Here is a 14,241-nt window from a genome sequence, read left to right as displayed (position 1 = left end):
AATGTTAGCAACAATAAAACTCTGAGGATCAGGGCTCCATTTCACTCCAGTGTTCAGTGGCATTTTAAAAGAGTGAATACCGACGCTGAATGTCTTTGTAAAGCAAAAGCACTTTGTTAGCCTTTACAGAGCAAAGCTATGGATCAATGTGCAGTGAAGAAAAATCGAGGTGGCCAGTCTGTCCTTTCCTAACCAATCACAGAGCTCCTTACATTGTTGCGCTGGAGAATAACTAAATATAATATAAAGATGATATTGAAAATAATCTTTTGTAGAGTCACTACTTAGTGGGCAGAGGACAGTTATCACTTTGCTGGATGCTTTAAAGTCGCATGTTCTGTATTTGCTGTATGCAGATTAGCAGGATATTAACAGATTAACAGCTTTTATTAGACTTCATATGATAATCAACAGTGAAGTGTTTCTCTTTCAGTGTTTATTCTTGCTCATTGAATGATCTCTGTTCAGATAATATGCTGCACTCATCTCATGTTTCTTTAAATACGGCATCACTTGTCCAGCTGTCAAACTCTGAAAGAGTTACAGTTTCACCACTGAGCACTTTGAATGGTTATTCTTTTATTTAAAAGCACTTATTCTAGCTGCATCATCAATACGACAAAAACAGTGACTTCAACAAAAATTTATCTAAAAATATTTAGGGGGAAATGTTCCTACACCCCTCATGTAAATGTTACATCTCCAAAAGGGAGAAATAATCAGAATAAGGCGTAATCATTGTCATGATAATAATGACCATGAAAATGAAACTAGGCCTACCTTTAGTTCAGCACACTCAGTGTTGCATAAAGACATGCGAACATGCCATCATCCATTCTGGAGCCTACTTTTAAAAAGAGCGAGCTGTTTATTCTGGCTGAGTAGCAAACAGAACCAACCATGAAAACCTAAACTGGGAAAACACTCGGAAACCTTGAACACTGGGAATATGGAGACACAGGGGTAGGTGAACAGACACTGACAAAGGACAGAGGAAAACAGAGACAATATATATAAGACAAGAAGTAACACAGACACCCTTTTCGGTGACAAAAATGAGAAAATATCCAGTGAAAGGCAGTTCTCTTGGAAAAACTGCCTTATTGATGTCAACGGTCAGAGAAAAATGTCTGATAGGAAGGCAACCGTAGCTCATACAACCATTTGTTGCAACCAAAGAATGCAGAAGAGCGTTTTGGTCAGCTAAGAACAGGAAATTGAAGCTACAGTTCTCAAAATTTGACATGAGAAGATTGGATAAATGTTGCCTGGTCTGATGAGTCTTGATTTCTGCTCTGACATGCAGATGGTCGGGTCAGAATTTGGCATAAATAGCATGAAAGGATGGATCCATGCTGCCTCATGTCAGCTGTGCAGACTAGTGGTGGTGGTGTCACTGTGGGGGGGAGGGGCGGTATTTTCTTGCTGAAACGTTACATAGTGTGTGTGTGTGTGTGTGTGTGTGTGTGTGTGTGTGTGTGTGTGTGTGTGTGTGAGAGAGAACAACTTGAAACAAACTGCAGCAATAAGGGCAAACTAGTGCACAGTTATGTTTACGTGAGCGTTATTTTGTATGCATTTGTACAGTTCCATAACTGTGAGAATACATTGATAGCATTTAACTCTAGTAACAGGCATTTGTACCAGTAAGCATGAAAAAGTAGGGAAAAGAACTAGTATGTAAGCACTGACTAGTACTGTAAAGTATATGTGTATATAGGGCAATCGTGGCTCAAGAGTTCGCAGTTCATCCTGTAATTGGAAGGTTGCCAGATTGAGCCCCGCCTCCGACAGTCTCGGTCGTTGTGTCCCGGGGCAAGACACTTCACCCGTTGCCTACTGGTGGTGGTCAGAGGGCCCGGTGGCGCCAGTGTCCGGCAGCCTCGCCTCTGTCAGTGCGCCCCAGGGCAGCTGTGGCTACAATGTAGCTGCCATCACCAGTGTGTGAATGTGTGAATGACTGAATGTAGTGTAAAGCTCTTTGGGGTCCTTGGGGACTAAGTAAAGCGCTGTACAAATACAGGCCATTTACTGTGCGTGTGTTTATGCTCAAGTGTATGAATAAATTAGTCAGTTTTAAACAGTTGCAATTTAAACAGTAGAAGAGTGGCACTATATTTATATATTTATAAAGAATTTCAAACAACAATTAATTGATGCTCAAAGCAGGTTTATTTAATTAATATCCAGATTTCCAATTAGTTCCCAATTCATTCAGCAGCAAATCACATCACCACTCACTTCAAGGCTGTATGTATTATTGTAAGGTAGACCCTACAATAGTACATACAGAGAACCCAACAATCATATGACCCCCTATGAGCAAGCACTTTGGCGACAGTGGGAAGGAAAAACTCCCTTTTTACAGGAAGAAACCTCCGGCAGAACCAGGCTCAGGTCGGGGCGGCCATCTGCTGCGACCGGTTGGGGTGAGAGAAGGAAGACGTTTGTTGTAGGTCTGATTGAAGGACTGATGTGATGGTAAGTTTTCTGCTGCTCCGCTTTGAATATTGAGAGATTAGTTGATGGATTTCAAGCCAAATTGTGCCCAAGTTTAAGACCATATTCATTGGTTGTTTTTGTTGATGTTATTGTTTTGGGCTTTTTTTCCACAAGAATTTTCTAGCTCCCCTAGAATTCTGGCCACCCAAACGATGATTGCTGCTGAGAGAGCACAAGGAGTTCTCCCCCTGTACTATTCATGTCCGTGCAGGGGGTTCTCCTTGAGAGGCCAGGGTCAAAAAAGGGATGCTTCAGAACCTCCGAGGGTGTTATGCGCTGATTTGCATCCAAGGCCAACATTTCTTTGATTAGCCTTACAAATAATGTTTGGCCATTTTCCGGTCCTCGCCTAACCTTCAGCAGTTGTTCGAGGTCATCGAGACGCTTAAGTTTTATATATCGAGTTTCCTTGGATCGATAATCTGTCTCGTATTGAAATTGTTCTGGGGTCTTAAATGTCCAGCGCTGTTCGTTGTGGTTATCCTCGATGAAATAGCTGTCAGTGTACAAGCCAGACTCTAGAAGATGATCTGGTAGCTGACCCTGGGTTTCAATTATGAATTTCAAAACGTCATAATCGTCTTCCCCAGGATAGAGAGGCACCCCTGTAGCAAGCTCCACAGCTACCAGCCCCAGAGACCACATGTCGATTGCTTTGTCGTATGGAATGCCAAGCATAACCTCAGGTGCACAATAACCAATTGTCCCCACACGGTCACCAGGAATCACTGCAGAAGCAGGACATGCGAGGCCAAAGTCTATGAGTTTGACTTTGACGGGAGACTCACTGCGGTTCACAACCATGATGTTTCCAGGTTTGAGGTCAGCATGCACTATTCCCACAGAACCCAGGTGGAACAGAGCATTTGCGAGCTGATGCAAAATTGGCCTGAGTTCTCTCATTGGGAGACCTCGGTTATTCCGGTCCCCAATGTAGTCCCACAGGCTTTGGTCGAGGAGTTCGAAATTCAAGCAAATGCGCTCTCCATCGAGGAAATAGCCGTTCCATTCGACAATGTTGCACCTGTCTGGATCCAAGCGTCGTAGCTGCTCCAGGATGAAAATTTCCAGTTTTGCCTGGAGCAGAATTTCAGGGTCGCTCTTGTTGACTTTAATAGCAACCGTTTTGTTGTTTTTTGTATCGCGACATCTGGTTACCAAACCAAAGCCTCCTTCTCCAAGGAAGGCCTCTACCACGTGGTGATCTCCTAAAATGGTCCCTTTCGTTATTTGAAGATCATCTTCAGAGGCAGATGGGTTGGCTGAGGTGTTGATGTCTCTTTTTTGAGGAAATTCAACTGAGTTTTGGAAACTGCAGCTGAATTTTTGCGATCCATGACTTTTCCAGCTTGAAGGCTGCTGAGAGAGCACAAGGAGTTCTCCCCCTGTACTATTCATGTCCGTGCAGGGGGTTCTCCTTGAGAGGCCAGGGTCGAAAAAGGGATGCTTCAGAACCTCCGAGGGTGTTATGCGCTGATTTGCATCCAAGGCCAACATTTCTTTGATTAGCCTTACAAATAATGATTGGCCATTTTCCGGTCCTCGCCTAACTTTCAGCAGTTGTTCGAGGTCATCGAGACACTTAAGTTTTATCGATCGAGTTTCCTTGGATCGATAATCTGTCTCGTATTGAAATTGTTCTGGGGTCTTAAATGTCCAGCGCTGTTCGTTGTGGTTATCCTCGATGAAATAGCTGTCAGTGTACAAGCCAGACTCTAGAAGATGATCTGGTAGCTGACCCTGAGTTTCAATTATGAATTTCAAAACGTCATAATCGTCTTCCCCAGGATAGAGAGGCACCCCTGTAGCAAGCTCCACAGCTACCAGCCCCAGAGACCACATGTCAATTGCTTCATCATATGGAGTGCCAAGCATAATCTCAGGTGCACAATAACCAATTGTCCCCACACAGTCACCAGGAATCACTGCAGAGGTGTTACATGCGATGCCAAAGTCTATAAGTTTGACTCTGACTTGAGACTCACTGCGGTTCACAACCATGATGTTGACAGGTTTGAGGTCAGCATGCACTATTCCCACAGAACCCAGGTGGAACAGAGCATTTGCGAGCTGATTCAAAATTGGCCTGATTTCTCTCATTGGGAGACCTTGGTTATTCCGGTCCCCTATGTAGTCTGACAGGCTTTGGTCGAGGAGTTCGAAATTCAAGCAAATGCGCTCTCCATCGAGGAAATAGCCGTTCCATTCGACAATGTTGCACCTGTCTGGATCCAAGCGTCGTAGCTGCTCCAGGATGAAAATTTCCAGTTTTGCCTGGAGCAGAATTTCAGGGTCGCTCTTGTTGACTTTAATAGCAACCGTTTTGTTGTTTTTTGTATCGCGACATTTCGTTACAACACCAAAGCTTCCTTCTCCAAGGAAAGCCTCCACCATGTGGTGATCTCCCAAAATGGTCCCTTTAGATATTCCAAGCTCATCTGAGCCGAAGGATGGGTTGGCTGACATGGTGTAATGTGTCTGTTTGCGCTGTGGATTGGTGAGAAACAAAACTGAACTTGTTTTGGTTTCTCTCGTAAATTGCTCTCAAAACTTCTCGAAAGGGTTTCAGTTGCTGCAGGTCAACGTCCGTTAAGCATAAAGTAACAGGTGAGCGCTCCTATTTATGGGTTTTGGGATCAAAGCAAAGTTATGACGTCAGAAAGGATCAAAGCAAAGTTACCGCGTCACAAGCGATCGAAGGGATTCTAATATGTGCGCATGCGCACATATGAGAAGGATCGAAGGATTCTAATATGTGCGCATGCGCACACGTGCTTGCTTGTGTAATATTGTTCACACTAAACTTGACCCTAATCAATTTAATATCAGTCAATCAAAGAAAATGTTAGTTTTGGAAAATTTTAAAATGACATAACTGACAGTTTAAACATTTTTTGTTCATGTATTTGTATTTGTATTGTCTTCGGGGTTTTTTTTGCATACCATGTCAAGCTTTTCTGTATATAGTCATGTCGTAGATTTCGGAGCAAACAAGAAATTGAATTGGATTCTAATATTGCAGTGCTTGGATTTCGGATTTGGTGCTTAAAACTTCTTGAAACTGTAACCGTATTTCATTCACCACAAATAAGTATCTGATTGAATAGTTTTCTTATCAGATAGAGAAATAAAACGAGTCGCAAAGTCTAAAAGCAACATTTCTCTGCCTGGGCTGTACCTCTGCACGTTAGTCTGTTTCAGTGTGTGACCCCTCACCCCCTCCCTGATCAGTCGGGGGTGAGTGCGCTAATGTGCCTGGAGGCCGTTTTAATGAGTGTTTGCTGGAAAACGAAAAATACAAGAAGGATTTGTACGTTTTCACAACGGGGGAGTTTGCGTAAGTACTAGTAAATAATTTTCTCGAGTGTGTACGTTACACATGTTATTTGTTTCAAATTGGTATTATTATTTTGCTAGCTAGCAAACTCGCGGGATAAAGGATTGAAGTGCACTCAGTGCGATACAATACGGTGGCGCTATTCTAACAGTTAGTTATTGCAGGGTAACTTGTAGAATATGCTGTGAATTGAACCAAGATTACACAGCAGTAGCAGTAATACGAGTTACTTCCCTCAAGTGAAAGCGTTAAACGTTAGCCCGATGCTTAACTAGCCAACGTCAGGCTTTCTGATTGAAGGCTAAAAGCGACGTTGTCACCAAGTAAACAGAATATTGATGATATTTTTGTGTATCGCTGCAGCCTTTTCAAGTATTAACCTGGTGTCTTTGGGAACAGCTTAGGGGGAAATGACGGTAATATGACTGAACCATATGGGAACAAAGAATAGGCACTTTTTTGTGCTACCGAAGTTTCCTCGCTTTCATTCAAAATCTGTTTCTCATTAAACAATTGAAACATAATGGCTTCAAGCTGACATTGAGGCCTGTGGGGCACTATCAGCCACTGAGACAGTAGACAAGTGACTATTTCACACTTTAAGGCTGCCTGTTTATTTAAGGGAGATGAACAGTACATTATAACTGTACATAATAATATCAATGATGATAGATTAAATAAATGGGTTTTTGAAAGACGCTTGTGCATTTTTAAAGTCTAAAGTGTTGAATTGATCTGAGTATGTCATCTGTTCAAAGCCTCTCCCAGTCAGTGCTGTTCTCTATGCCCGTCTTACTCTACATGATGTTATTAGCACAAACACTTTAAAGGTGATAATTAGGTCTACAACAATAACACAGACTGCAATGTAGTTAAGCGTCTTACAGTTAGTTTTGAATGAATGAACTTAAAAAACAACACAAGCAAAGATCTGTCTCCTCCTGTTTTTTGTGTCACATAAGAAAGAAGCATCAATATCTGATGAGAAGACTTATTAATTTGGCCTTTCACGTGGTCTTATTCAGGTGATGCAAAGTGAAATATGCATCCTTTTTATGGTAATGTGCTGGAAAATGTTGAAAATGGACATTAAACGTGCTCACAAAGTGCTTGAATTTGACCCTGAAAGGTGTATGAAGCCAGAAAAAGTCACACTTGGAGTAAAAACCTCTCATAGCAAGTTAATCATATTCAATTGATTTGATGCTTTCAGCACAAAATTTAGCCACACAGTCAGGACAGTGTCTGATTTACCTTCATCGGTAAACGTGTTTATGCAGTACATAGTAACAGTGTGGCTGAGTCCTCTGGTTCAAATCAGTTCCAGTACATTTGGAGATGTAAGTCTTAACCTTTCACATGCATCGGGAAGGAAAAAACATTTAATCTTCACAGTACTGCCGAAGTGCAGCGATACATTGTGAAGTGCACATTTCCATTTCTCATACAGTACCGAGCAAAAGTCTTGAACCACCCCCTTATTTTTTCGTGTTTTGCCAGGTCAGTCTGTGTTAACGGTGTTATTAACTGCATTCTTCAACTAAAGAAGTGAGAACAAATGATGTGGGGTTTTGTTTTTTTGCAATAGGCTGCAAGTAAATGTGTACAGATACAATTTAAAATTGGTTCTTTGTTAAGTTTTCTGGTCCTTTCCGTGACTTAGGTGTCTGTTTATGTTTGAATGTTTCAGAGATTAGTGTGAAGGGTCTTAACAGACAAAAAGTGGTCAAATACAAGCCCTGGATTAAAAATCAGAAACACTTTAAAAAGCCTGGAGAGCTATTCCTTAATACCACTTTAAAGATTACAGGGAAGTCCGGATCCCTGGAAGCAAATGAGGGATGGCTCAAGACTTTTGCACAGTGATGTACATGTCATGTTCCCTGTTTTATAGCTCAGCTCAAACTGACACGTTCTCACTAACTGCTTCTCATTTTCTCCACAGTAAACTTTGACCACTTCCAGATACTGCGGGCCATCGGGAAAGGAAGCTTTGGAAAGGTAATGCAGCCTCCATTTTTCACGCCACTTGTATATTGTTTGCCCTTAATTACCCACCACGGTCGTCATCTCTAAAGAATCAGTGCAAGCGAAGCGAAATGTGCTGGGATTACACTTCAGTTCTCGTGTGCTGCTGTTATTTAATAACAGTTATAAATGCAGCTTATGCAATTATTTCTATAAAGTCAGTTAGAGGAGAGCCGATTTCTATTTCATCTCACTCAATCTAGGTGGGAATTTTGACCCCACGTCTCAATTTAATTACACAGCACATTGAATGTCTGGATGAGACTTCAGTAATGAATTCAGGACTGTGTGTGTGTGAGATACACAATTGGGGCTGCAGAGATTGGAATAGTTTACCTTCATTTTAAATATCACTGCCCTGTGCACATTGTCGGCTTTAAAATTCAAACTTAAAGAGTTTGTAAGTAAACTGGCTGAGATGAGACAGACGATGCACCGGGTCCTCGTCTGAGTGCTGGCTTTCAGTTGTGCTGTCTCTCTTGCCCAGCCATGCACACACAGACACTGTGCTACACTTACACAGTGAGACAGATGCTCACAGAGACGTCCAGATACATTTTGTCCTTGCTGGAGGTCATCTTGTGTTTTTTGGCCCACTGTGGCCTCACACCGAGCTCCTGCTGTTTTTTGAACACTTTAACAGCACCAGTCTTTAGCTTCCTGTTGAACACACAGTGGGGGGGTGCAGGAGGTAATAAATCAAGTTTGATTATCCTAATTTATAGCTGTCTTTATGTTAAGGATTAAAATAAAATTCACAAGAGGAAGGTGTTGGTGTGTGTGGTTGGGAAGAGAAGGGCGAAGCTAGAATGAACAGTGTTGAGTAAGTTACTTTAAAATAGTAACTTAGTTACATTACTAGTTACTTCTCTCAAAAGTAACTCAGTTACTTCAAGTTACTCGTTACTTTCAAAGTAACTAGTTACTAGGGAAAGTAACTTTGGTTTTACTCGGAATTCTCTTGTTAATGTGTTGCTTCCATAACTTTGCCAGTCTTCTAGCTTGCTTACTTGCCACAAGTGCACTGTGCCACCTACCAATAGAAAGGAAAAGATAATGTGCACATTTCCACGAGAGAAATCCCACGCCTGGACCGTCATTGACTGCTGCCATGATTCTAGCCTACGTCACAGCGTCATGTGCGCCTTTTACATCAACACAAAAACTGCAGTCGTGGTGCTTTCGATTGTACTCAGAACTCAGAAATTCTGCCTTCTGAATAGGAAGATGTAGGTAACACCAGACTGCAGATGAGCTGCTTACAGGGCTGGACTGGGACAAAAAATTGGCCCGGGTATTTTAACTAGAGACCGGCCCACCATTATAGGAAAAATCTTAAAGCCTTTGAATGAAAACAAACACTGTTGTGACAGTGATGTACACTGTTTTGATGGTATATATGCATCAATCTATCAATCGTTTGTTGTAAGATTCAGATAATTATTTTTTAAAAGCGAGACATTTTAAATGAGAATAAGAAAGAAAAGTATTTCCTTGTGCCCACCTCTCCCTGTTAATGCCCTACATGCCCCCCTGGCAACACTTTGCTAGATCCGCACCTGCACAGTTACCAGCTGTCAGCTACCTAAAAAAGGATCCTGGTGTTATTTGTCTCTCAGAAACAGTTCATAACTTCCCTTCAACTCATTCATGTCACCTAAAAGGTAAACCTGTTTCTCCATCACCTGTTCAGCTCTGATGATCCAGTAAGGACATCTCCTGGTTTCATCTTCATGTTTCCCTCTCACCACATAACCAAACCGATATCATGACCAGCAGCTTTACAGCTGTGGCTCCAGCAAACATCAGCTGATACTAGAAATTAATATTAAATAAATTCTAACAACAGCTGATCAAGCTTAAACATGCTGCTGTTGTTTAGCGCGACATCCGCTGGTTTCCTCTTTCGGCGCAAAGTGAGCGATAAACAAACAAGAGAGCCGATCAGCTGATCATTGATCAGTTTTCATGATTGAAGTAGAAACGGGAGAGAGAGGGGGGAGAATGACAGTGTAAAGACACAGAATAACTCCAGCTTTGTGCCTTTTTCATTGTAGCTGAAGTCCGGGACAAACTGTTCCTTTTCACCTCAATAAGAAACGCGTAATATTTTCTCTGAATACCAGACGGGACGGTTGGCAACTCTAATAACTTATGAACAAAATAAAGTTCAACATCATTAACTTCATAGCACCACCCAGCTGTATAGAAACTCCGTCATGCTAGCTAGCACGCAGTACGGAAAAAGTCAGAATAACGAAAATAAACTCCACCTAAACTTGGTTCATATCTGACCCAGAGAGACTGCAGGTCATAACTTCTTACCTGAAGTTCAGGTCACACTTGGACCGGCGGCCGCCTCGGGTCTCTTTTCCTTCTGCGTCCCTTTTCCTTCATCCACCTGCTGCCCTCCACCACTTGCTAATGTTACTGAATCTGTGGAAACTCCGCGATAGCCACCACACGAAGTAACGAGTAACGACCCTATCTAAATCCCAGTAACGACTAACGTGTTCCTGATTTTGGCATAATAACTAGTTACCGTGCTCGTTACCACAATAATAACGTAGTTACTGTAACGCGTTAGTCCCAACACTGAGAATGAAGCACAAACAGAGGGAGGTGTTTGCCTCTCGCTGTAGCGCTGTGAAACACGATCTGTAGATTGCAGCTTGTGTAGGTGCTCCAAGAAAATGGGTTCATTGGCATGCAGCACTGTAGATGTGCACGTATGCACTCGCGAAAGAGAGAGGATGCTTGTGTTGCTGAGCTCGTTCTTGCACAGCGGGGAGATGTGAGGTAGGTTGGGGCTACCTCATAACTCCCCGCTGTGAGGCTGCCAGATGGGAAGAAGAGGAAACCGCCTGGTTGTCCTGAAACGCTCGTTTTCCTCTGCTCACTTTTCATCTTTACAATCTCAGCACTTGGGTGTGTATCTTCTTGCAGTGGGCCTCTCAGTTTCATTCTTATTCATAAGCTCCTCTTTGTGTTATTTAGTTTGTACCTGAAAAGTCTAATTTATGCCTGAGTACACAAGTACAAATAAAAGGAGTACCACGTACTTTAATGGGTCAGCTTGGGTCCAGACCTGAATTAGAGATAATGTTGGGCTGTTTTAGGTCTGAGCCACTAACCTGACGAAAACGCAACACAACTGCTGGTAAGTGCGTGTTGTTTAAAACAGATAGTTGGAGAGGCAGGTCAGTGCTTTTAAAGGTTTATCAGGTGTCAAATCATTTTATAGATGGGAAATGTAGGACTGTGCAAAAGTTTGAGCCACACCTTAATTCTAACATATAACTTGCTGGGTAATGGGAAACGGGTGCAACAGTTTAAATTTGAAAAGTTTACATGAAAATACAATATAAAAGGCAAAAACAGAGTTGATATAATGAGGTAATGAGCTTGAGCATCTTTATCTTCAGCACGCCCTGAACTCTCTTAGGCACATTTCTTTGGAATTCCTTTAAGTAGTCTTCAGGAATAGTTCTCCGAGCTTCTTTAAGGACATTCAGAGCTCTTCTTTCGATATCAGCTGCCGTTTTGTTCCATTCTCTGCCGAGATGATCCCACACGGCTCAGGTCAGTCCATGAATGATGGTGTTTCGATGTGTTTAGTAAGCTGCTTCCGATCAGACGCTTTCCAGATGGTATTGCATGGTGCATCAAAGTCTGGTGGTACTTTTCATAATTCCATCAATTTTGACGAAATCCAACACCCTGGCTGAAATGCAGACCCAAACTATGGCAGAGCTGTACAGTAGTTTACAGGTGGTTGTAGACATATTACCACAATTTGAACCAGAACTGTCAAATTTTGGTTCATCACTCCATCAGACCTGCTGCTACTGATTTTCAGTCCAGTTCTTGTGTAATTTGTTATCCCTCAGCCTTTTCTCCCTGTTCCCTTCCTTAATAATGGCTTCTTGACAGCCACCCTTCACTGACACCATGAGATGAGGCTTTGGTGAACACTAGATGGATCAACTGAAGGACCAAGTGCATCTTTCAGGTCCTGTGTCAGGTGTTTGCTGAATATTTTTTTGACATGACTTTCAGGTACTGTTCCTCCACTGTAGATAGATTTTTCAGCTTGTCCCCTTTTTTTCTGTCTTCTACTTTCCCAATCCAAAGAAATTAAATAGTGTGTTTCTGTGACAGGTTGCTAGTAACAAAGTCCCTAAAGATAAAATTTAAAATTGGTTCTTTGCTAAGTTGTGTGTTTTGTATTGTATTTGACAACTCGGGTTTGTCCCCTTGAGTTAGGTTAAGTGGTTTAACCCCCCCAAAAAACAAAAATATCGCTCTGAAAGTGATCAGGTACAAAGACTGGACTGAAAATGGGTGAAAAAGCAGTTAATGTCCAAAGAAAAACTTTAAATGACCTTCAGAAAGTCTAAAGAAAGGAAGAAGAAGAACATCTGGCTCAGTACAGGCAAAATATAAAGAACTGAGGAGAGGCTCAAGACTTATTCACAGATAATCAATCAAATTAATCAAGCGTCATCTGGAAGCATCCTCCTGGCTGTAAGAGCGTCTCGTTTTTGTCTCATTAACTGTCTGGTGGCACTCACAGTAGTCTGCTGTGACGGGGACCTCGAGGACTAATGTTACAGGGAAATCATTAGGAAAGTGCTTTGGACTGAGCTTTACTGAAATCTCAGTTTTCCCCCTGTCGGAGAGCTCCACCACCTCCACCCCTCCTCCTCCTATTCCTTCTTTTTAAACGTCAGTGCAGGTACCGTCTCCCTCCCTCCCATCCCTGTATTTTTGTTACATAGAACTTAGTGGCTGTGCTCACTGTTCAATTCAAGTTGGTTTAAGAGAGATGGTAGTTTAAAAAACACAAAAACAAGCTGTTTTGGTAAAGCAATATATATGATTATTAAAGATAAAATATAGTGTTAATTTGTTTGAGTTCCTTCCCTCTCTCTTTACTTCTCACTCTGTTTTGAAGCATCTGCCTTCCAGCAGATGGGGGAGACTGTATTGGCAGCTGCTTTCCAGGAGGATGTAGCTCATCTGTATCGCGAGGCCTGTTGGGCCATATACGTCCTAAGAGTAAGAGTAATTTCCTGCTCTCTCTTTTCCTCTCTAACTTTTCCCTGTGTGCATTAGGGCTGCCACAAACGATTATTTTGATAGTCGACTAGTCACCGATTATTTTTGCGATTAGTCGACTAATAGGATTAGGGCTGCACGATTAATCGTTAGAAAATCGCGATCTCGATTCAAACTTATTTGCGATCTCATTTCCAAATGACGATTTAAAAGAAAGAAAAAGAAAAAGACGACGACGATTGTACCGCATTTTGATCCGGGACGTACTCTGCATGAAACCAAGTGCTCACTCTTCCTGCTCAACAAATGACAAGGGCGGAGCCTTATACCACGTGATACAGAAGCTGTGCCGTGTGATGCTAATATTAGCAGGGAAAAAACAACGGTAGACTGGTGGGTAATAAGCGCATGAATAATACAGAAAACAGAGATTGGAGACGGGAAACTGTTCTTGAAGTACAGAGACAGATAGAGAGCGAGCTAGCTGTGCATGGAGTGTGATTTTAATAGTCGTGGAAGCAAAACAGCAAAATTAATGACATTGATCAAATGTGAAGCGCAGTTTGCTGCTTCTTTTGCTGCTGGCTCTGTGAATTTTGGTTGGAGAGACAAAACCTGCAGCTCAGAATCAGCGCAAGAAGACGTAATCGCAGCGCGGACCGGACGCATCAGGATCGCTAAGCTCCGACAGCGTGTCCGTCTACGAGCCGTCGGGTGAGAAAGCCGAGAAAGACAAAGTTGATTCTGATGCGTCGGTCCGTTCTGTGTTTACGTCTTTGTGTGGAATCAGTGTACCTGCTCTCATTTACACGGATTCGCATTTGCGACCAAATTGGTTGCACTCTAGAGCCCTGTTACTTGATGAAAGTTGGTTTTGCAGAGTTAATCTTGCAGCTCAGCCACAGCATAGCCCTCAGCAACCAAGAGCATGCTAGCGGGCCGTTGTTATTATGTTATTACTGTGCTTTTCGGAAAATAAGGCACTCTAAAAATCAGTCCTTTGATTTTTCTGGAAATCGACAGTGCTCCTTATAATCCGGTTTGCCTTATGTCTCTACCAGCTTTGCACATCTACAGACTGAAATCTTTGCCCATTCTTCTTTGCAAAACAGCTCCAGCTCAGTCAGATTAGATGGGCAGCGTTTGTGAACAGCAGTTTTCAGATTTTGCCACAGATTCTTGATTGGATTTAGATCTGGGCCCTATTTCAGGAAGCCGGTTTAGTGCAAACTCTGAGTAAGTATACCCTGAGTTAACGAAAACTCTGGGTTTTCGGTTTCACAAAGCGAGTTTAGATTAATCCTGAGTGAGTT

The 14,241-nt window shown here is 42.3% G+C and overlaps 1 protein-coding gene across 1 annotated transcript in view; it reads left to right on the top strand.

Annotated features, from left to right (window-relative positions):
* LOC145422991 (protein NLRC3-like) overlaps positions 1 to 14,241 on the top strand; it is a 146,781-nt gene that overhangs the window by 74,093 nt on the left and 58,447 nt on the right. The window lies entirely within an intron of this gene.

This window comes from Astatotilapia calliptera, chromosome 3, assembly GCF_964374335.1.
Source record: "Astatotilapia calliptera chromosome 3, fAstCal68.1, whole genome shotgun sequence".
Classification (NCBI taxonomy): Eukaryota; Metazoa; Chordata; class Actinopteri; order Cichliformes; family Cichlidae; genus Astatotilapia; species Astatotilapia calliptera.
This window is presented reverse-complemented; position numbering and strand designations above follow the sequence as displayed.